Source organism: Trachinotus anak, unplaced genomic scaffold (assembly GCF_046630095.1).
Source record: "Trachinotus anak isolate AG129_WGS33_773 ecotype Australia unplaced genomic scaffold, CSIRO_AGI_Tana_v1 ptg000013l, whole genome shotgun sequence".
In the NCBI taxonomy this organism is placed as follows: Eukaryota; Metazoa; Chordata; class Actinopteri; order Carangiformes; family Carangidae; genus Trachinotus; species Trachinotus anak.
This window is the reverse complement of record NW_027273864.1, coordinates 7,681,857-7,706,373: the sequence shown is the minus strand read 5'-3', so window position 1 is coordinate 7,706,373 and position 24,517 is coordinate 7,681,857. Positions and strand designations below refer to the sequence as shown.

Genomic DNA, 24,517 nt, shown 5'->3' with positions numbered 1-24,517 from the left:
AAAGGTGTGTGACTTCGTTCTCTGCTCAGTACACCATTACTCATTGTAAAATCTCATATACAGATCCCTTAATGTTGTCAGGTTCATGCTCTGTCTTTATTAATGTTGCCATACAGGCTTGAGAAATCGCCTACATCAGCTTATCTGTCTATTACATTGGTTTCTGATTATCATGTGAGGATCCCAGGCTCACACAGTAACTATACCCTTCAGCCATACATGTTTTCATCCTCAATAAACATAAACAGTGAGCTGGGGCAATTATTTATGGTTTTGGGGGCATTATACTACAATGTAGGAGTGAATTGTTTTAAGTGCCTTTTTGTGTAATACAATTTGTCTCCAGCATCAACACAAACTACAAACTAGAAATAGTCACAGCTTTAGATGCAACTACTGCTCATCATTGCATTTTTAGCCTTAACTATTGCACTACGGCTTCCTCTGTCAAAACAAGATGCTACATCTGAGGTGATGCAAAAACAAGAAAATTAGAATACAGCAGGCAACTTAAAGTTTTACTTTTTGGTTTGTTTTCTGCCCAGGCCGCAGAACAAGATGTGGGTAGCCTGTTCACTCTGTTGACTGTGTGGAGCAGAAGCAGATTTCGCAGTGGCACCAGATATTAGTCATAGCTTGTCTGGGCACTGACTGTGTCTTGTCCAACTTAGCTTTGGCTCTACCTTTCTGAGTGTGTGCTTCAGCCACTGCTCATGCAGACGGCAAATTGGGAGTAGTGCCTTTGTCTAATTAAGAGACTGTATCATTAACAGGCAGCCCCTTTGGCAGTAACCCCCTGATTTATGTGCCTAAGATGAACAGAGACTTATGCCAAGGACATCTAACTGTAACAAAGCAGCTGCAAAGCAAGATGATACAAGAGAAGGAAACTGCTGTAAATATGAACTGTGAATAATGTATGTGTTGTGTGCTGGTTTTAGCCTCACTAGTGGCATGGCTCCAATCAGTCAGTCAGTCAGTCAGTCCACCACTTTGGTTCAGACTGAAATCTCCCAACAACTACTGGGTGGACAGTAGGGTTGTGAACAATAAACCGATGCGACCGGATATTCGGTTCAACAAGTGAGAGATACGGCTGTATTGGTAGCAACCTCCTCAATCGATACGAATTATCAACGAATTCCTAGATGAATCGGTTATAGAGTCATGGATCGGGTATCGCGAGACTTTGAATCAGTTGGCGCATTACACACGCGCCAGGTCTCTAAAACAACGCGAGAGCTGAGGCTGCCCGCGAAACGCCGTAGCTGCCTGGCTGGTATTAGCATGAGTGAGAAACAAGGGACGACACGGAAAATGGAGGAGGTGGGGAACGAAAGCGTCAGCCTGACCGAAGGTGATAATGCACTGAGAAAGATTTTCAACGCATCGGGGAAACAAAAATCCAAGATGTGGACCGTTTTTGGGTTTGTTACTATTCTGTGCTACTTTTACCTCTGGAGTTCCCATCCAACGATTCAGCCAGAGTTTTTTTTGGTCCATGTCGAAAAATAAATACGTTGACATGTGATTTTGTTGTTCTGTTTTTTTTTTTTTTGCCAGTGCCAGTCTTTTACATATTTAAAAAGAAACTATTGTACTGTCACTTTCATAGACTTGGCTTCTTTATTATATAAAATATCTACAACAAATATTAACCATAGAATCGAATTGTATCGTTCTTACACTGTATGGAATCGATTCGTATCGAATCGGTCTGTAATAAAGGGATATCGTTTTTGAATCGAATCGTAACCTGTGTATCTAGATGCATATCAAATCGTTTATCACAGAGAGATGTGCAACCCTAGTGGACAGTCATGAGGTCCATGATCCACAGAGGAAAAACTCTAATGTCTTTGATGCTCTGGTTCATCTAGTGTCATCTAAGCTAACACCATCCCCGCCAGCCTCTGTTGTATTTTATGTATAGTGCTAATTAGGAAATTAAAAAGTATCATATATTGTCATTGTGAGCATTTTGTTAACATTTAGCTAAAAGTACTGCTGTGTTTTCAGTGCACCAGCATGGCTGTATAACAGGTGTGGGCCTGTGGGCACAGAAGCCACTTCATTTAAAGTACTCCATGAAGTAAAACACAGTTGCAATTCCACAGTATTTGCATATATTATATTATCTGATGAGATCCTCTGGGAGGGAACCGTTCTGCATTGCTGATTTTATTTGGGGAGTATGGGACAACACGTTTGCTTTGTAATAAGGTGTTTTTTTGGATGTACCACTATTAACCGTTTTTTTGTGTCTTGTACATCCTAACTAACTAACCAACTAACTAACATTCATCTCTTGTCTCATGCTGCAGCAGCAAGAGAACTTATGTCTGAGTTTGAGTCATTTTTTGCCAAATGAGTGTGATCATATAGTAAACTGCTGTAACTCTCTTAGTCCTGTAAATGACATTCATAAATCATTTTTTATCTTAAATGAATCAAAAGACATAAAGAAACAAATCCCATTAAAGACATCTGCTCTTTTTAAATGTTGATTTCTTTGTGCTCTGATGTGCAAGATGTTTCCTTTCCTCTTATATTTCTTCACAGGCTGTGATTAAAGTCTATTTGTCCAACATTAATAAGCTAAACCAGACCTGCGTATCATATAAGGAAGGAACAGGAGGCATCCTATGTCAAAAATGTGAAGTTTAAATATAAAAGTTTGCATTTTCAACCTGCAAGTGCCCCAGGCATGTCTGACAAACCTCAGACACAATGGCTGATGCAGGCAGCTCAGAGGGATTCACTCTTTTATCTCTGCGTACGGGAAATGATGCAGAGTAGGTGATGCCCCTTCAGGCTGTTTTGGCTGGCATGCTGGGAGAATTCATAGAATCATTCAGTAGCTTCCAATTCATGCCACCCAGCATCTTTTAAATATATCCCCTTAAAACATGATGTATATAACAAAAAGTATGTCATGCACTCTGAGAGACTGCTCCATAAACTAAACATGGTAACACCTCTATTATGTGCCCTAGCATAATCAACACAAACTCAAAACCATGTCTGAGCAAGCCTGCGTCCTCTTCCTCCCTGCCTCAGGAGCTGGCCCAAAGAGAGCTCACTCAGGGAGCTGTAGTGTGGAGAGCCTCTTGGGAGCCAGAACTCAGAGGTTTTAGATGAAAGGTCAGCAGATTGCAGGAGGTTGCAGCATGAAAGGAAGAGCTACTCCCATTCTAACACCCACAATAAACTTGCACCACCATCCACTGCAGACCACTGCCTTGGGACACTCTCTAGACTGTGCTATGAACTTCTACCTGATGATGCTGTCAAGAACAATTTCTGAATCCATATATGCCACACACTTCTTAATGGTCTCATGGCAGTAAATCATATTGGCTGTTGTCCTGTGTGTCCAAGGAAGCCAAAGGCAGTTTCTATTAGGGCTGCACGGTATGCAAAAATAAATCATTGCGATTATTTTGTCAGATATTGTGATTGTGATACGAAAAAATGTTTAAGTGATGATGATGGGCCTTATACCGAACAAGCGTTTTACCTCACTTCTGCAGAATATGATTAGTAGGCTGGGGCATCTCTGTAGCACCACAACGCTTATCGTGCTTACAATGCACAACAATGTTGCGACACATTTTACCTTGATCCAAGAAATAGCAGCTCTTGTGAGTTGGATATTGCACTTTCCCATATTGCGATTATATTTCAATTATATTTCGATGAATTGTGCAGCCCTGGTTTCTATGATCTGTTTGTTTGTCATGAATGTGATATTAAACAGAGAGAAAACACACATACTCTTAAATTTCTTATCTGTCAGGTTTAAATAAACATAAATTTTGCTTTTGCCTTTTCTGAGGAACTCAAGCCTTTGCCCCAGGCTTCTCTTACATAGAAACATAGACAGTATAACAGTTCACAGATTTTGATCATAGCTGCTGGGCAGAGGTCTGTGGAGTGAAAGCAGCAAGAAATGTACAAATAATGTATTAATGAAACTTGGTTTATAAATAAAATAATATCAGAACTGATGTAAGGAATTATTTGAGTAATTTCTCATTTAATTTCCACATGTATTTTCTCTTGAAGTACCAATGCACTCCACCTATGTATGTTTAAACATTGTTCTCAATCGAAGATATTTTACTCACGTTACATATTCGGTACAGACTGAAATAAAGTAAGAACATATTTCTGTATACTCGTTGACAAAAGTGTTTTACCTACATTTCTAAAGACTGTAGTTCACCTACATCTTCTCACTCCCTGTGTCTGGTTTGAGCTCCTCTCTGAGCAGGTTGGTATCTACAGACTTTGCTTTGCAGGCCTTTTTCACTTTTGACATGTCACAGCAGGAAAAGCACGGGTCTAAAAAATTTGGCTGAATTCATTTATCTGACTCAGTGTCAGAGTCATGGTGCTGTGCATGTCGGCTCCATGTCACAGGGTCATGACTTACTGGGCCACTTGACTTGAACAGAGCCGTTGTTAATGTTATTAGTTAAAGCTGAAATTTCTTTTACTATGACAAGTCAAAGTGTCTCCTGTGAAAAAGATCTATGACACCAGTCTCCTCTAGAGCTATTAAGGTTGTTCACCTTTATCACTGGTATGTTGAGTCTGTTGAGTTTTCTCTACAGTATTAGACTGCTTGTCAGGACTGTGTAGCTGTTTTGCTGTAGGTCAAGAGCAATTACACCTTTATCCTTATTTGGAGGTGCTATCAGCGATCTTATCAGCTAGAATAACTGAAAACAGCTGTATGCACATGCAGCCCCTACTCAAATAGAACTTATGTGCACTTACTGACACCACAATAGGAAAATAAAAGTACACCAGGCTTGTTTGAAAGAGTCTGTGTGTTACCAACAGTTGTTTCGTTTTTTTTACTATGACCATCAATCAACTGCAGTCACTCTTTTGAGGTCATAACTCCCAGTCTTTAGAACACATTCCCGCTGGATTGTAGAGAGCTGCTGACCCGTTTAGACTGGCTTTGTAGTTGTTGTTGTTGTTCTGAATGGGCTATTTGTAAGATTTCTCTGCCGCCGACCACGGTTTCTTGCTGGGAGCAGGTGGTGGTGATTGTCGTTTGAGAAAAAGAGAGCTTCAGCCATCGTTGTCTCGGTAATAGAGGTTATAAGACGCCTTCGACAGTGAGTCATTATTGGAAAGTGATGATACGGGCCGGGGCTAGCTGGTTAGCATGCTAACTTGAGTATAAGAAAAGACATGGTAGAGACGAGAGTTAATTAGAGTTGGCGAATAAAGGAAAGAAGTTTGATGCTGAGCATTTCCTCTAGACTGGTAAGTAAACAGCTGTTAATGCTAATGTTAGCTATGTAGCAATAGTAAAACTTATGAATAGCTCCTTTAGGTCGCGCTACCACTTGGATTGGCAGGGTGGAGGGAGGGTGATTTAATGTTCACCCATAAGTCTGAGCTGTCTTTTTCAACTTGAGGGCATCCTGACCATCAAATACAACAAACAACACATCTGGACAGACACATATTTTATGTCAAAGTTTTTCACTTGGGCCTGTTTATCAAAACACAGCTGGAAAAACTCTGTGTAGTATTGTCTAGGTCTTGAAGTTGAGCCTGGTAACGACTGCTGCGCTCTGACAGCCAGTGGTCCTGGTTTTCCTCTGCCCCTGCTAAGACCACTGTGTGTGGTCCCCCCACCTCCCACCACGCAGAGGAAGAAAATGACTTTTCAGCGCTGACTGACTGAGCGCAGTGCGTGTGCTGGTTATTACCCTCTTGCACTTCTGGTGCTGCATTCGTGGCTGGTACGGTGCTGCTGTGTGTTGACTGTGTTGACCTCATATCTCACCATACAGTCGTGTGTGTCTGGTTCACTCTGGATCAGTGTGTTGCACACCCTGATAACCAGTATGCATGTGGGACCATTTTTGTGTCTGTGGTGATCTGACTGTTGTGGCAGACTCGGGTTAAGATGTGTAGCCTTATTGTGTGTCTTAGAGCAGTAAGTGTAGCAGGCAGTGTGCTGGCTGCTCGAGCTGTATCTGTTTTCATTTGAAATGTAGAGTTTTGACTGTGCAGGAAAGTGATACATTAACGGTCCGCTTTTGTGCCGTGAACATTATCATATGCTCTTTCCATTTTCTCCAGTAAACTGTATTTGGGTTGTAGTCATGTCTTTTGTCTAAAGGGTGAAAAAAACAGATTCATACAAGTTAATATACATACAGTACATTCTCTGCTGTGTGTCTCCCTTCAGTGTGTCGTCTCTGCGCCGAATCACAGGCCCTCAGAGAGTTCAACTGCTTTCAATTACTACAAAGCCTCCAGTCAGACTTTTGCTTTCCATTTTCTGCCAGTTCTCCCCTGCGCTCTCAGTTCGTCTTTCTGTGTGAGTAAATGAATTCCCCCCTGATGGTAGGGGATGTGATGTGAGAGCAGCGATCGGGGCACTTTAATCTCAGAGATCCATCCTGGAGGTTTGTGCCCTGCCTCGGCACTCTCTGTTCAAACACTGAACTTCCCCACCAAGACGACAAGGATTACAGCACAACTATTCACCCTCTTCTTCTCGTCTCACTCCATCTCCCAGCCTTTCATGCTCTCGCTCTGTCTCTCTCTCCATCTCTTTCATATCACTACATTTTTTTAAAACACAGGCATGAAATTTTATGTCAATGTCTCACTCAGACACAAAGACCAATAATATTACAAATCTTCACACTGAAGGGCCTCTTTCCTGATCTGATGATGAACAATACACTGCTCACACACACACATAGTCATCTCAAGCACTCATGATGTGCACATTTCCCTGGCTAAAAAAAGAACAAACCACAATAACTGTAGATCTGATTATTAGTACGGAGCACAAAACACTGTTTTGATGTCATTTTGAAAAATGAAATCACTGAGAACCATGACAAACGAGGTAACACAAGAGCAGCACTCAAATAAAACCCCATGAGCTGTGAAATTATGTTTTCAGACATCTGCACCATCTAAATGAGACAGATAGAGAAAACAGTTTATGAATAACTTCCCACACTTCATGTAAAAACTTCTGAATGTGTTTGTTGAACTAATGGTATGTTCAGCACGAATATGAATATTCACAGATGGTTTGAGACCTGTACACTGAGGTGTGGGGATGAAAATTCAAATTCATACCGGTGAAACCATGTATAAACATCCAATAAACAAACCCTTTCTTATGAGTGTTGGCAGGAATGTTTTTTTTTTATATCTGCTCCTTTTCCCTCATATGAATAATGTGTAATGTAACATCAACCCAAATGAACTCACTGCACTCAGATCTGACATTTTATGGCACTTTATGATAATGACTAATGGGATTTTAGAGTCATTATCTGCAGGTTTTATCATATTTTAGGCCAAAGCCTAAGCAGGTTAATATTGCCAGGATTAACTTCCTGGAAGAATTTAAAACAGCAATTTTAATTAGAAAACCAGGTAGGAAAACACACTGTCACATTTAAACTACTCATATTCATGAACAACATGAAAATATATGTAAATGAACTATTAACAAATACAACAAAAAGCTCTCTTAGTCACACAGCTAATAACGTAAATCATCACACCTTCATGTGAGGTTACCATATTTTTTGCTTGAGGGCCAGTATGTTATTAATGCAGAGCCCATCACCTATATACTACATGCGTGTTGTACTGGGAGTTTATATTTGACACTTGACATAATGAAGCTTATGTTTCTGAGCACATGTAATTGTTTATTTCATTCCTTACTGTGCAGCGTTTTTACATAATCTCAAAATGTACATACAATTAGATTAGTCAGCCATTATGAAAGCAAGTGAGCAGCATTTTAGCACCTTTCAGAGGGAGAGACAGCAGCGTTAATTAAGACACACTTAATTGTGTCGGCTATATCTGCACTTTAACTGTTGCTATGAGTAATGCAGACAGATAATGAACAAACCCCTAAAAGCCCTTTGTCTCTCAGAGCGCCTGTTATCAGGAAATGAGGTCCAGATCTTTGTGTGGCAACCTGTTGACATGGTCTTGTCATAGCAGGGGATGGAGTCCTATGGTTTCACCTTGTATGCACCATTAGAGGGTGGAACTTCTGTCTAACTGTGTGAAATAGAAGAAATAGCAGGAGTGAGACCTCCGCCCCTTCAAAAAGGCCAGAGTTAAACTGCACCTAGCAAATTTCGCTCCGGTGCAAGCGGTGCTGTTGCTGCTTCTGACTAATCTGACGATGTCAGAAAATGTTACGTGTTACCGTTTGGTTGCAGAAATACCTGCTGTTTAAGTGGAAATCAGTGGAGGCCACTGGTTGTAATGGGTCCAGATGAGTCCTCTTTTATACAGAAAGTAGTAGTTGTTCCTTGTTTTCATCAAATAGAATTTATCTCATCTTCTCTTTCATTTGAACCTCCCTCTTCTATGTCCACAATAATCTGTCTTGTAACAAAATTTCACAATTCACCCGTTCACACATGAGGGGTTCACATATTAAACTGAACAGATATTTAATAACATACAGCTTCTGGATACACAAATCTGTTGTTCAGTTATTAGCTAACTTACCAAATATTGCTGTAAGACCGTGGTTCCCAACCTTTTCCAACTCAAGGCCCTAATCTCAAAAATGTTGACATCCAACATCAGATCCCATTACAACACAGAGGCCGAAGTTCTCAGAGCACTTTTTATTTTAATGATAACAATCAAACATTCAGGACTGAACTGACAGGTGGGGAAACATGGAGGAAGCTCATTTTTTCAAAGGAGAGATCACTTGTCAATTCACTGTTTGTCTCTTGACTTTCGTTCTTTTAATTCTTCCTCTTGCTAACCAGCTCTCCATTTTGATACTCCAGTTTTTGCCTTGAATGTCTTGTGCGGTCACACATGAGTATATAATGTGGTCCGGCCAACAACAACATAAAAGTTCCTGTGATTGGCTTATCACAGTGATACACCTTAATACCAGAAAAAAAATATATATATATATTGAAGGAGTTTCTAAACAGTTTCAATGGTTTTAAAGATTATTTCATTTTAAAACATTAAAACATTATTTATATTTTTACTTACTTTTTTTATTTTCTCACTAAAATTTTACTGTTTTGCAAATGATTTGTCGGAGCACTTGCAGTACCTTTGGTTGGAAACCACTGCTGTGAGACTGTCTGTGTACAACATCCAGTAAATGCTGTTTTAACCAGCTTCCAAAAGTTTCTATTTCAGTAGCTTTAATACTGTTGTTAATCCAGCCTGTTGACGTGTCTACCTATTACTGCACACATAAACACATTTACAAAACATGACCTAAACACCTTCGACCTTACAAAATGTCACCACAACAGTTCTACCGCATTACATTGCACTAACCTGAATCAGCAAGTGGAAATATTAAAATAACTTTACACTTATCATGAAACTCACTCACTGTGGAGTGAGCCACATAACACGAAGGCCACCATTTTGTCTCATTGTGTACAGATGGGAGCTAGCAAGGCTTCAAGTTTCTAATCTGATCAAACATGCATTTCCCTCCATCAAACCTCATCAAAACAGCATCAAAAAGGCTTTTAACGTCCTTAGAAATAACTTGTGATGCACTAACACACACTGCTTACCTGTTTCATAAAAAAAAGGACAGGAGAGTAATTGAGTTTGTACGGCACAGAGGTACTACTACACTTCCACTGCTCAGTTTGATGGAACTGAGGAAGAAATCAAACTTAAACCATTAAAAATACATTTAAATGTAGCTCCTTTTTTTTTTCTTTACAGGAAAATACATAACAATCCCAGCAACTGTGACCACATAGGTGTCACAATTAAACCCTTTCTCAATGTGAATCCATCATGTTTCCTCTTGAGAGGGTTATTGCTCCTATTTCTTTGTTTTTGTTTTTTTCAGTTTTTTTTATTTTACACAGGCCCAATGCTCTTGAATGAGAGGCTGACAGCTTTTGTCCTGCCTGGAGGATTGACGGGACTTTCCTCCCACGTGTTTCTTCGTTTCTTCATCATCAGAGCTGCAGATATCCCCTGGTTGTCCATCAGACCGTGATAGCTGAAGAAAAGTGCGTGAGAAATAGAGAACTTAGCCCTGATATAGAGCAAAATGGGCTCAAGCTGATTAAACTGAGCATATAGATGCAAATTACAGAGGAGATGTGATAAATGAAGTTTAAAGAGCCCATTACAGGGAAAACTCAGTGTGAAATAGACAGTACAGTGTCATATTATCCCAATACATATGAAGTATTGAACATCTTTATCATTTACACATTCATTCTGAGCTAATTCTCTGCACACAGTGTGACTGAGTTACGCTATGGCAGCCATGACAGCTATCAGCAGTGATCACCAGACTCACGACTTACTGAAATCTGTGTGGGAACAAAAACAGCATTACATCATCTGCATGGTGGAGTTTTGTTAGATGTTAAAGGAACAGTTCAACATTTTTATAAACATTAGTGGAAATGAAGTTCACAAATTAACATGAGTTTGTTTAATCCATTCAAAAACTGAAGCGTAAAAACAACATGGTTATGATTTTACAGGTTTGTTATGTGCCGGACTATTTCTTGACAGATGTTGTTGCCTTGGACAGAGACAGACTGGTTGTTGTACACGAAGCTAACGGGCTGCTGGTTGTAGCTTCATATCCACCACACAGACATGAGAGTGGTATCATCATCTAACTCTCAGCAAGAAAATGAGTTAGCATATTCCCCAAAATGTTCCTTTAAGACCGGCACATTCAGCATGGCTGAAGTTGCTGTCATGTCATGACACTAATCAGTGAAGCAGTTCACTATTGTTCTGGCTTACTGACAGTGACAATAAAGTCTGTTCAAGCAGCCATATCACAACAAGTCAGCAGGTAGTGGATAAACTAACGAAACACATGACAGGACTCAAGATAATTCACCTGTACCAGACGTGATAAGAAGCGCTTATCTGAGGCATCAAAGGAAACAACCTACAGAACAATTGGTGATTATGATAAGGTACTAGCCATAATAAAATCTGCTGATTGCTGTTCAGATAAGTGACCTGTTTATTTTGAAACAGGCCTCAGATCCTGCTCAGTCAACAACAGAAAGTTTCTGCCTCTTCTTTGAAGGTTATGAATAAGTTCATATAAAATGTAATTTGTTTATTAGTGTTGGTCACTTGTTTTGTGCTTTGTTGTGTAGTTTGCCATGTAATCCCTCTAAAATGTTGATTCATTTTATGATTTGGTAATTTGATTCACATTTTTTTTATTTGTTGAACTGCAATGCACATCCATTCAGCCTGTAATATCGTGTCAACAACTCTCATCCTACATTTGAGGCAGGGGAGATATTCTTGATATGGCTTTCTTCAATATGAAGCAGCTGGAAAAAAAAGTCTTTCTTGTTTTCTGTTTTAACAGAACATTTTTTCATCCAAATTCAATTCCTCCCAATAATGACCAAGTTCATATTATCACCACAGCTGTATCGTATTCATCAAATGAGCGTCACTCAGTCAGTTCATTGTTGTAGTGAGATGAACGGAGGAGGGGGAGAAAAACAATAATGTTCCTGAGCTCTAAATTGTGTTTGCTGATAGCGCTACTGCTTGGCTGGCTGTTGATGGATATTACTTTCCATGCCGTTCCCCAGGCTGTTGTGTGAAGCAGTGCCTTTTGAAATGAGCGATTGTGTGATGCTCCTCTTAAACTAGTTCAGCATGGCGTCATTCATCATCGGCGGCACTGCCAGCAGGGAGCAGCGGCGTCCCTGTGTCTGCCAGTCACAACGGGGGTTACAGGGAGAATCGCTGTCTGCAACCTCACAATGCTGCGTGTTGCACTGGGCCGCTGAGAGAGCACTACCTTCACATTTCACATACATCTCAAACAACTGAACCTCAGTGGTAGCTGTTTTAGAAACTATTTTAGAAGTAATGCCACCCTGCATCTATCCTGTATTAACACTAAAAGACTTGCCAGAGAAATTTCTCCTGAGGGCGGAGAACAGTGCAGCAGCAATGTATCATCCACACAAAAACTGGAACTGTAACATCTTCAACTGCTTCTTCCTGTTGTTGAATATTCTTACTGTGATTTCACAGATAAATGAAAATAGTTGTCAGTTTATCAGGAACACCTAGCTAAAACATGTCAGTCCTGCAAGAAGTCCTCTGTTCATGAAGGTTAAGCTGTTACTGTTAACTGTGTTAAAGAGGTGTTGATTCAGCAATCTGATCATTTTGGAGGATGTAGTGTGTGGTGCTGTTGAACTTTACTGCATTACACAGACAGGTGTTTCCTTTACTCAGCCTCTCCTCATTGATTTGAATTGGTTAGAAAAAATAATAGAAACGCCTGTCAAAATAACGCAGTACAATTCAACGGCACCACAAATTGCCGCCTCAAAATGATCAGACAGTCTAATCAACACCTCTTTACACAGTTTTAACAAAAAAAAACCAAAACTGAAAATAACGTCATCACCTTCATTGTGAAGTCTATACAGTCAAATTCCAGCTTAGCAAACCGGCATGATGAAGTTTTTCCTCATTAAAGCTGCTGTTTGCAGTTTCAGTCAGTTTGTCAGTGCTCCAGCTTCAGGTTGTGCTTACTTTGCAGCTAAAAATCCATCTAAAATCCACACCTGTCGATTCTTCAGTGTGCATTTGTGTGCGTGGGAATTTGTTTGCATGGGGGGCAAACATATCGTAAGCAGCTAATTTAAGGCTGACTTTGGATCAGCTACTATTGAAATGCATTACCAGCAGTGTAAAAGGGCAAAGCTGACCTCAGCATTTCTCAGGCACATCTGAATTCTGATTTATAGAAACATTTTCAAGTGACTTTTCACCACAACATTATTATCTCTGGATTTAATGGACTCAACTTGATGTGCTTCCAAGGTGCAGCTGCCACATTCACCAGTCTCTACCTGCTGTGCACATGGAGCCGCAGCTTTGTTGGTGGATAGAGAGCAGTTATTGGCCACGAGAGACCGGCAAAAAGCTACATAAAACCATGCTGTCCTTTGAATGTACTGCAGTTTCAAAGTGGTGAAAAGGAACATCCACCACTCCTTTGTAATCGCAAAAAAGAGTTGAGACCTGGCCACACTAGCAGTGAAATTTCATGTCAGTGGAACTGCCGTGACCAGGAAACTGTCATTACAGTGCTGACCTTTGTGGGAACAGGCTGAGAGTGCAGGACAGGAGCAGATATTGTAGCTTATTAGCTCCACAAAAGAAAAATGATTTACAGACCATTACGAGACAGGACTTCACTCCTGAATTAAACAAACAGTATGTAACTTCTAGCACTAAGGGTCTCTCAATCAAAACAATGACGTTTGGTGACGTTGTTTAGTACCGTGGGATCGTGGGAGTTGTCTTCACCACCACTGCTGTCAGCTCCTCCCGATTTGGATTCCTTCAGTCGTTCTAGTGGAGCCGAATTATCCACAGAGGTCTCTTCTTCTCCAAAACAAACAGATCTGGTGATTATAACCAGTAGAAACACTGAATAAAGCAGTTTCACATTAAAAATCAGTGATTCACCAACGCTCTTAGGCAGACACAGGACATCTTGGATGGGCTAGGAGCTGAGCTGTTTAACGTTTGCTCAGCTTTTTTTCTCTGTTAACTTAAGATCCAGATGTCCATTAACTAAATTCTTTAATCTGGTCAAAATATATAGTTGAAAAGGTGTAAAAAGTGTCTTAAAATGGATAAAAAGTAAAGTTTAACTGCTTCTGGCAGCCAACGCATGCACAAAGGGCATATGACACCATTCACAGGTGACCAAATCAGATGGACAATTACCATAATTAAAATCACAGATTTTGCTATAGGTTTGGAAACTGCTGGAAACATTTGGGACATTTTAAGTAACCAACTCCAGAAAATCTATAACATAGGTCTAATATGTTGGCAATTGAGTTAGTAAACTATCTATCTGGCTTTCACATTAGTGCAAGGTTTTTTGCTTTTTTGAGAGCAGAACCATTCATCATTTAGAATGAGCTGTTTCTTGTCCAGGCTGCCTCACTACACTACTAATACTTGGACTTTTTCTCTATCTTTAATTTTTGGTGAAATATTAGATTATTGAAATATTTATTGAAATGAACCCATATGAGAGGGAAAAATCACTCTTTGAAGGAGCTGTTGACAACTAAAAGACATCTGAAATGTGACCATGATGACACAATGCTTTTTGTAAGACAATAATGTGTTGTATTTAAAAGATTTGCCATATTATCCATTGTGTAAAATCGTCATCTTAAAAGTACTTAGTAACTAAAGCTGGCAAACAAATGTAGTGGAGTATAAAGTTCTCTCTGAACTGTAGAGGAGGGGAAGTATAAAGTAGCATGAAATGGAAATACTCAAGTAAAGTACAAGTACCTCAGACCTGTACTCAAGTAAATGTACTTAGTTATCTTCCACAATAGAAAATAATTTGCACACACACATATATTTGAACATTATTGTCTAAATTGCTCTTTGGCAGCAATGCTCAGGTTCTTCCCAAGGGCGAGAAACAACCCAGAGCGGTATGATTTCCCCTTTACAGTAACAACTGTTTGTTTGTTACTAGAAAAAGAGAAGTTGTTGGCACAGTCTTATCCTAGCTTGATTTTGGTGCCTTCAATCTCCTGAGTCATTAGACACAGTTAACCATGATGATTTAAGGTCAAATTGTAATTAATTTGTGACTCATCCCTGTGGCTTGTGAGTCACTGGCTTGTAAGACCATCTTGTCTCCTGTTTTTTTCCTTGCATGCACATATTTAGTGGATATATAGTTCAGCTCTAGAAGGAAAGGGTCCCCTTTTATCAGATGTGTAGTAAAAACTGTGTCTGATGAAAAACCAGCCAGAATGGAGCCAGCAGAACCTGCCTGTAACAATAGCTTCACAGCTTAGTCTAAATTTATGAAGCCTGTCTAATTTTCAGAAGTGATTCATTTTGGTGAGAAAATACAATACTGTGATTCTTTTACCACTTCCCAAATGAAAGTGCTCTGCATTTTTCCATGCTGTAGGTGTAGTATGAATTCTGACTGAGGCACCACAAAACAAGTGTTGCTGGGCAGTGATTCTTGTGGGCAGAGACACCATTATATGGCTCCAGTCCTTGAAGGTCATTTACAGCTGTTCAGTATCATTTGCCAGCTATTTTGCATAAGTAAAATTCAATTTGAAATTAATGTTGTTTTCTACTTTACACTGGGAACAATGCCCCTTAAAAATACACACACACAAACACAAGTAATCAGAGGTTATATGTTTTAACGTTGTGTGTGATCGACAAACTATATTGTAGAGCTGCAGATAAAACTTTTACAACATATTTAATATAGTTTTACTGCATATTGCATTTCACTTTACTGCAGCACCAATTTTGATTACATCAACTCTAAAGTTCAGTTACTTATAAGCACCACCATCTGTCAGCTGTCTGATCTGACTGTGCCTCTCAAAGCACAAAGAGAATAGGAACTGGTGGTGTGATTATAGGAATAACAGACTAGCAACCAAAAACCCATTACTTTAATCACTGTCAACACGCCTTCGCAACATCAGACCAAACTGAGATAGACGTCACAAAGTGATATGAAGTGGATAATAAAGTAGTCGGCCGGTGAGATTTAAAGGAGCTATTTGTAAGTTTTGCTATTGCTAGCCAGCGTTAGCATTAACTCTGGCTTATGTTAGCTGGCATTAACAGCCGGTTAATTACCAGTCTAGAGGAAACATTGCAATTTCAGCATCAAACTTCATTCCTTTACTCACCAAGAGCTGTCGCAGCAGTGGAAACCAACGCCAATGTTAACTCTTGTCTCTATCACGTATTTTCTTCTACTGAAGTCAGCACGCTAACCAGCTAGCGATGGCCTGTCTTATCACTTTCTGATAACAACACACTGCAGCCTCCAATCTGGCCATAAAATGTAGCACTGCTCAGAGAAACCAAGTTTGGCTGCAGAGAAAACTTACAAATAGCTCCTTTAAAACAACCACAAACCACAAAGCCAGTGTAGACAGGTACTTGCCTTTGATTGTCTTCACGAGCCACTGTACACATGTGGGATTGTAAATTTATCTGCAACATGATGTGAAATATGACGCTGATCTGCGTGGCAGTGGTGCAAGTGTGATTCCTTGAAGGATACCTACCACAGCCCAAGAGGAGATGACCTGCTGAGTCAAGTAAATAGAGCGGCAACAACAACCTAAGCAGGATATAAGCATGACTGATCGTCTTCCTCTCCACTGGAGGAATAATGAGCTCAGTGATAAATCTCAAGTGGTCAAAACTGAAGCAAATGTCCTATAGTTTTTTCTGCACCGCTGATAATAAACATGATGTTTAAACAAGTGTACACCTGGAGCCAGTATGTAGGACGTGTGGCTGATATTAAGCAGAGCAGTGACATACGTATTCTCCTGGACTCCAACAGAGAGAGACCCCTGGCTCTCAACTCTTTGTTTAATCACCTCTCCGAGGGATACACAGCTTCACTGAGCCAGGTTAGCTGCAGGCACATTCACACACACACACAAACACACACGCACGCAAACACACACACATACACACACACACACACACACACACACACACACACATTCGCACTCTCACTCACAATGCAACTTCAGTAACAAAACCTTTTTGCCTCTTTCAGTTTCACTATCAATATTTTGCATCATGATCCATTTCATCAGGCATTTCTCTTGGATTTCTGCCTCTTGTTATGAAAACGTATCATTTCTCTGTCAAGTTCAGTCAACTGGAGTTCAGTGTTTGACTCATAAGCTATAACCTTTTCAATGTACTGTACATCCAATGCACCGTCTTCATTAGGGCAGTGTAGTTAAGCCATAAGTTCTACTGTATTTGGCATGCCTCTTGCCACACTGCTCACCTGACAACCATATTGTCATTTGCTCCTGTCACTGGTGCTGCCATTCATATTGCGTTTCATAAGCCCCACCTCCATCCCAGCATCCACCTGTAGGCTCTGGCTGTTCGTTCCCCCTCCCCTCTCCCTGCTGTGTGCTGCACTTGGTGTTTACCTGTGGGGAATAATGAGGTTAGAGTCTAGATGCCAAAGATCAACGCTATATTCTACATTCACAATTCACAACACCTTCCATGTCAGCAGGGTGACTGCATGGTAAATAAGGGGCCTTTTTGCATCTTTCTTTTCTGTTTGTGCTTTAAACACACATGTTGTCTCAGCTGCCTTGTAACTGAACTGGAGAAACAAACACGTAACAACTACAAGCAGCTCAGTTCTTACATCCACTCAATATGGTAAAATTGTCAACTTAATCTGATCATCTGTGCATAATCGTAACAGATTACAGAGGGATTGAATGTGTCACGTCAGATTTTCATGGGATATCCTGTTAATTATAAATCCAACTGTGTAAAATTCATATGCATGCAACACTTGTACACCATCTTTATACACTTTATAGAGATGGGATTTTGTTATAAATAATACAGCTCTGTATGTTATTGAGTATTTATTGTTGAATATGAGTGGGCTATCATGTCACATATTTCACATACTGGTTTTATCCCTATTATTCTATGAAATAAGCCGCCTTGATTTAGATGATGTCAATTGCTCTTTTATGCAATGCAGCTGAAAGGAGAGCTTCTAAACAAAGAAACAAAACTAAAGCCAAGGTCTGCTTGAATTTCAGTAGTGTGAAATGTTCTTTCACTTGCACCTGGCGGATAACTATGTATGTGTTTTGAATAGCAATTATTCAGTGTCAAAGGAGCTATTATATAATAGAGGATTTCCCATTAAAATCAAGGCCTCTCTATTGTTTTCCCTGACCTGTTCACACATTCATTCACACTTATATATATAATAAGTCGTCACTGATCTCAGTGTCAATGCTAAATTCAAGTCCTATTATGCAAAACAGAAAAACTCTTTCACTTTCCCACACATTTAAAAGCACAAAGTCAGCATCCTCAGCCTTAACTACTAGAACTCAGCTCCCTTGTGTTTCTTCTGTTCTCGTCAATGTTCTTGTTAGAGAGAGAGAGCGAGTTAGAGAATCTCTGCAGGTGGCGAAGCTGTTTGGGGACGATGAGCGATGGTGTGTCTTAAGCCCATCTTTAATTCAATGTCTCATGCTTCTGTGGTGCCGGGAAAACAAGAGACTTAAGATACAAGATTGATGCTCAAGTGGGAGGTGTGCACAGCCTGTGTGAGTCACACAGCTGGGGTATCGTGCAACAAAACAAGCGGTAGATTTGCAGTTCATATGTCAGGCTATATCTATCAACTGGGCTGTCTGGTTTTGTTGGTTTATTCATAAATCACATCAGATCTTGTCTTTTCATGTGTTTTGTTGCACTGAATTATTGCTGAAATATTAACGGAAAGTGCAGCTGAAATGAATATTTGAGAATTTGTGTGAGGGATGCTTACATTATGGAGGAAAACATAGCTGGATAAACCCGCTAGAGGGCCTAAAGTGGCAAAAATGAGCCCCAGTTGGCCCCCCACACACTCTCTATACAATGTGTCACCTTCAAGGACCTGTCAAAGAAACCACACTCAAACACATGGCAGCTTAATTTGGAGCAACAGAGACAAAGCAGTGCTCCTATGATGCAACATTATGGGTTTGCTGTGTCTTGGCTGTTTGATAGAAGACAAAATGATTCAGTGAATATGAGCCATACAATCAAAATTTTAAGCAAAATAACAAATGTGTTAGAATTATAGTTTAAATTGCCCGTTTACAATCAGGGCCTGCAGATGAGTGGAGATTTGTGGCTCCAAAAAGGTGGTCCGACATCGCAGTGTGACAGAGGTTTAAAGACGACCGCTGTCACAGTCTTGTGACTGTATGATTGCTGCTACGACAAACGTCTGCTAACAAATCAACAGGAGTACAGCATGAAATGATGCACTGATGAACATGACACTAACACCGCCGAACCCAAACATGCAAAACGAAATGTTTGAGACTCCAACAAAGAAGAAACTCAGTTCAGTTGTGGCAGCAGAGGCCTTTTTTTTTGTGATGTGTCCTCAGTAGCGGAGTGGTAATCAGGCAGATCAGGAGACTTCCAGGAGAGCTGTTAACCGGACTGATTATTGTGAAACAACACAGAGTTGTATAAATGTAGGCTACTTTCCTGGGCCATCCGGCCAGCCTGAACTGTGCACTCACAGCCCCTTGTCTCTCCCAGCACGTAAGCTACAACCAGGTCTATATTTGCAGTAGGGGGGCAAATGAGCGCGCCCTCCTCAAGCCATACAATCCCTGTGTGCCTTGAATAGTAATTGGTCAGCTAATGACCCACTAACGGCTAAGAACCCTCCTTCGGGCTCATACCGACTTATCAGAGATGTGTTGGTATTATCCAGGGAACATGCGTGTTCACTGTTCCCATTGGTTTGGAAGCATGGACAGCAGCAAAACGAGAAAGGAGAAGGCCAGAATTAAAAACGCTGGAACTTGTAATTTCCTGGTAAAATTATGTGTCCCACCCCACCCCTGCTGTCCTCCAGCTCTCATCATCACCCTGCCAAGAAGGACGAAGCATGGAAAGAAACAGTGGAGGAATTACAGCTCCAGAGTGAAAAGCAAGCCAGAAAACACACACACACACACTGCAGTATATGGTGAAGTCATTTTTTTAAGTCTGTCAACCCACAATACTTGGTTTAATTTAGTTAATAATGTGACACTCTGTGTTACGCTTCACAGATGGAGAAGAAGAATAAACTAGTGCACTCACAACAGGACGCTCGAGCATCGAAAACTGAGTGGAAGTGGAACAATAGAACTTAACCGTCGACAGAAATGGACATTAAAGCACTCAGAGTTTCTACAGTTTCATGTTTTGCCTCATCAACCCCTCACAGCTCTAGAGGTATGTGTGCATCAGTAAATTGATGAAATGCTGATTCCTCCACATTTCCACTATTTATTCCATTGTATTAAATTGTAATTATTGGATGAATTTAAATTCATTCATTCATCATAACTGTCTCATAACATTTAAAATAAAAGTTCAAATGTCTATATGTCATCCTTCATCCAGTTAGATCAAGTTTCACTGCCTGAAATTACAGACCACAATGCTGAGCAAGACCTAAAGAATGAGGAACTTCATCAGCATCCTCAGCACAGGACAAACCAAACCCAGTGTCCCGCTGGAAACTCGACATGGTCAGGTTAGAAACCCAGTTAAAAGGGCAAAGGAGCAAGACAAGGGTCAAACTCCCCGAGAGAGAGAAAACTGAGATCCTCAAGCAAGTAGTAGCTCATAATGAGATGTGTCTCCTGCTGAGAAAATGCAAGCGAGGTGGTCCATCACAAGGAAGATGCTGAAGACAGAAGCATGTCAAAAACCCATCATAGCCGACCTGTCAGACCTCCCCACAAAGGAAGCTCAGCATATGGTCAATCAGCAGGACTATCTTTATGCCTCATTCATTGACAATTCTCACTTGTGCTCTCTTGTAATCAGCTGACTATGGGGTTTTCAGTAACCAGACAGATTTCACCACAATCTCAATCAGCCAATCACATTGTCACTGTCAAACTCGCTGCCCACTCACATCCAGATGTTCACCCCCTCTCAAATATGATGACATCGCAATGAGGTCTAATCACCAAAGACAGGAGTTCAATCAGGAGAGACTTCACTCACTGAGAATGAAGTATAAAGTCCTTTTCAAGCACTTGATTTAAATTAACTTAAACTTTCATGAAGAATAATAATCAGTGGGTTTATACAGCTTGTTCCTGTTTTCATATGAAGCTACAGATATTTCAAGGTAGAGGCTACCATTGTTTTCACAATTCAATGTGTTACTTAACTGAGCCTTGTTTCACTTGTCTAAATAAAGATTAATTTGTTCAGCCACCTCAGAGTTTAATTTCTTTCCATTTTCTGGAAATTATTTGTCTGTCATAATGTTTGAAAAAGGTGCAGGGTTTTCATATTTCCTGGTACACTGCAGCGTGTATTCCTGTCAAGACACAGACCCGCAGCTGAGACAAAGTCACCTCTGAGTTTGTCGTGCTGCTCCTTTGCAGTTGTGTGGCCTGTATTCGCAGGTAGTTGTGCAGGGACAGAGCAGCCAGGGTTTTCAGGACACAGCCTCTGGGTCCAGGGGAATCGTGGCAAAGAAGACTCGCTGTTGAGAGTCTGTAATTGCTGCTCATGGTCGAGATGTCTGAAGGGATATGGCTTCATTAAGTGTGTGTGAAGTGGAAAAGCCTCATCTGCAACAAACCTAAAGGGCATGACTACATCTGTGCCCGGTAAACTTCAGGCTGGTCGAACATTTAAGTGGGTATAAACACCTCCATCAGACACTCCAATATGAGCACACACAAAACAGTGACGGGCGACTACAACAGCTGCCTGGACCACAGAGAAACAAGACCGCCTCTCTCCACTAAGCCTCTGTCACTGGCGTCTACACAAACACAGACAAACACACTGTCAGAACAGTGACACCAATCTCTTCATATTTATGTGATTTTTAAGTATGCAATGATAACATCCCACACTCCTGCATTCTAGCTGCTTCAGAATAGATCTCACCTTCAGGTAATCATTCATTTAGGACGCGCTGCAACATCTCACATGTCTCCTAAACAAATTACATCATGAGGACTCTTATCAAAATGATACTGGAAGAATTATTCTCCTGTCAAAATGGAGATGGATTGTAGAAAATTATTTTTGTTTGTGTGTATGAGTATATGCATTTTTTGAGCACAATAATAATAAAATTAACATTTTTGCCAGTTGCTAAATACTGAGTAATGGACAGTGTCTCTCTAGCACTGACTGCCCACCATAGCTGTGTGGGTGTTTTGTTTTTTGTCTGGTTTTGTTTTGTTTTTTTGGTAATATATGGAGCCTGCAGATTGAACTGTTCCACATCCATGAGGAAGAGGAAATGTATGGATTTACTTTGATCATCTGTCTAAACAATACGACAAGCAGACTTGGAGTACGTTAGCTAACACATGCTGTCTCAGTGAAGCTAGCACTAAGCTTAAACCATTTGCTACAAGTACTATGTGTCACAGGAAAAAGACAGATCATGTCAATAGACGTTAGAGTGCATGAATGCTAAAAAAAAATATTTACCTCAAGCTCTCTTTGTAAACTTAAGCTCCCAGATTGGCCTCTTTTTGCATGACTGGGTCCACCTCCACCTCCTCCTCTTTTCTTTGCAAGGGCTTGATTTTTGCTTAGCATCTTCTTTAGCGCAACGGTAGCGCAGAGGAATGACGCACACTAATGACGTTTTATTCAAGCCTACTGCTGTGTCTCAATTCACATATTTCCATACTTACACTTGCTATTTTGAGCGCATAAGTGCCTTCAACATGCAGTGCACGTCAAGTACCCAGATGACTCAAAACTCAAAACGATCTAAAAGTTGAGTGTGGAACACTTGATCTCTCACCCTCAACAGTTGCCACCGTGACCACTTGATGGAAGGGGAGGGACCACCAACATATTCTAAACCTTGTAAAAATGGCCACTGAGGAAGAAGGGCATGACATGTTGCAATCGTTTCTGATGAGTGCACAACAGTAGTGTTTGTTTTGGAATTCACACACTAGGTACTGGTAGGTATACTGTATACATAGTGTACTACACAGTGTAGACACAGCCCAGTTCAGTAGAGCTGCAGTCAAACAGTCTTTTTTGCTCAGGAAGGTTCCTAACTGTGTGAAATGACCTGAGAGTATCTAAGTAGCAGCCATGATAACAGCTGGTCAAATTCTCTAAAGGCTATAAAAAAGGAGTTTTAATGCTTCCTATCTTATCTCCTTTAGCATAGGATACACTGGATCTTTCTTTACCAAAGGTAAAGAATATAATTCCTTGTGGCAGCAACATTTAAACCGATGCATAATTTAGTTTCACCACAGCAAACCCAAGTAAATGTAGAAACAACAAAGCATCTATTTTATGCTTGTGACATGATCCAAAACTTTGAAAAGTCTTTGCATGATTAACTGAGCTCCAACTCCATGAATATAGATTTCTTCTCTTTCAAGATCCAGTTAGGAGTCATCTTAAAGAACAAGTATGTTGAGTTCAGTATCACCAACATAACGTTTTTCCATGTAGGAGAAGTGGTTAGGAAAGTTGGTTTTTTTTAACTTTGCAACTGCAGTCTAGGCGTCATCATTGTGCGTTCACATACATCAAACCTGATGTTGAACCCGAGTTTATTAGATCCATCTTGCACAGTGTGGCTTACAATAACCTTGCTTTAGTTGTGCACATTCCAGAATAATTAGACAAGACCAAAGACCCAAAGCTCCATGATAATCCACTACAGAGTGCAACATTAATCACACACCAAAATATGAAAGTATTGGATTAAATGAACCATGTACTGACAGTTATACAAAGCCTGACTTTGTCATAAGAAGAACAAAACTAAGAACTAATGATCTCTTGAACTCATAAATTAGTAACCTCTGCTCTTGAATTACTAAATTCATGCTTTTTGATTTATAGTTCTTGCACAATAATCATACTGAACAATACTCTAAAAACGTGTTTATGAAGGACAAAGGCTGTGTCCAAAACAAAATTTTGTTAAATTCAAGCAGCTCATCTATAATAGAATTATAGACTGTCCATAGCCTGACAACATTGACCATTTGTTTTGTATTTCATTAAAATCTGGTTAGGAACATATTGGTATCCTGTATGTGCACCTACCCAATAGCAGCTAAATCTGTCCAAAACTGCTGAAACAACTCCCAGTGAAGCATAACCACTGTATTGAAAAGAATGTCAAGGGGGCAAAGAGAAATGTAATGAGTGCTATAAGCTAAAAAACATTGATTTTAAGAGATTCATTCAATATTTGTAGGCTCCCCAATATCAAAACACAGATGTTAGCCTGCCAATAACAATCTGGTTGCTCCAGTTATAGCTCAAAGGAGCTATAACAACCTTTCTGACACCGGTTCCTGCTTTTATGGTAATTTGACAGTAATTTGAAAGCACGAGTCTAATTCCAGCATACAAAGAAACTGCTCCTGATACCTCCTGATACTGATTCTGTATGATTGCCACTGGCAAGGTTATAAAGCTCAAATTTATCCTGAGGGTGGTGCTGGAAGAAAGGTCAAGAAGTCATTTAAATCAAAAGGTTTTTCATCCCTTGGAAGCAGAAATGAGCTCAGTAAATGTAATGGTAATCTTCTTATTTGGCTGTGAGATGTCCTGCAATGTACTGAACGCTGACATTTTGATGATGTGGTGGTGATAGAGGAAATCAGGGGGTCACCAAAACCAACCAAGAATCAACCTTAGGAGACTTTGAACAGCATTTTCATGCCGAAAGCAGCACTTCTGGTGCTTAAGTAATTCAGTGTCTTGCTCATAGACAGTGGACACTTACCAACAAGGTGTCAGGGTGTCTTGTATGGATGGCTGTCATCCAGCACCCTGCTACCTAACAGTAGTTTCCTTCAGAGGATAATGGGAATTGTAAGACGTA

The 24,517-nt window shown here is 40.3% G+C and overlaps 2 long non-coding RNA genes across 6 annotated transcripts; one reads left to right on the top strand and one right to left on the bottom strand.

Annotated features, from left to right (window-relative positions):
• The first annotated feature begins 1,558 nt into the window (after window positions 1–1,558).
• Window positions 1,559–21,328, top strand: LOC139631156 (uncharacterized). The gene is made up of 4 exons (XR_011693313.1): window positions 1,559–5,286; window positions 19,526–19,639; window positions 19,725–19,890; window positions 20,062–21,328. It is a non-coding gene; the product is annotated as an uncharacterized lncRNA (long non-coding RNA).
• Window positions 5,837–22,592, bottom strand: LOC139631155 (uncharacterized). 5 transcript variants are annotated; one of them, XR_011693312.1, is made up of 3 exons: window positions 22,132–22,592; window positions 13,343–13,466; window positions 5,837–10,039 (listed from the first exon to the last, which is right to left on the bottom strand). It is a non-coding gene; the product is annotated as an uncharacterized lncRNA (long non-coding RNA). The 5 variants fall into 5 exon arrangements; XR_011693311.1 differs by lacking the exon at window positions 22,132–22,592 and adding an exon at window positions 16,901–17,009; XR_011693310.1 differs by lacking the exon at window positions 22,132–22,592 and adding an exon at window positions 16,155–16,401.
• Between the last annotated feature and the right edge of the window lie 1,925 nt (window positions 22,593–24,517).